Source organism: Priapulus caudatus, unplaced genomic scaffold (assembly GCF_000485595.1).
Source record: "Priapulus caudatus unplaced genomic scaffold, Priapulus_caudatus-5.0.1 Scaffold579, whole genome shotgun sequence".
Lineage (NCBI taxonomy): Eukaryota > Metazoa > Priapulida > Priapulimorpha > Priapulimorphida > Priapulidae > Priapulus > Priapulus caudatus.
In genome coordinates this window covers 6,291-6,693 of record NW_014577640.1, presented here as the reverse complement: position 1 = coordinate 6,693, position 403 = coordinate 6,291, and positions in this window count along the sequence as shown.

Below are 403 nucleotides of genomic sequence, written 5' to 3'. Positions count from 1 at the left end.
TGGTCAGCGTCGCGTTTGTGCGTGTTTGTGTGTGTGCGTGCGTTTGTGCAGTGTGTGTGTGTGTGGGAGGTTCTGTGTGTGTGTGTGCGTGCTGCATGTGCTGCATCGTGTGGCATGTGTGCATGTGTGCGTGCTCGTATGTGTCGTTACGCTGTGCGTGCACGTGCCGCGTGTGCGTGTGCGTCGTGCGTGTTGCGTGTGCGTGTGCAGTGCGCAGTGCGTGTATCGCGCGCATGTGTGAGTGCGTGGTGTGTCATTGTGTTAGACATGTGTGCCTGAGTGTGGTGCGTCAGGGCGTCAGAGCGTGTGCGCGTGGCTCGTGCGCGTGCGCGTGTGACCGGTCTGTTGGTGGTGATCTCGCTGTTTGTGCTGCGGTTGGCGTGTGGTGTATGCGCGGTGTCGT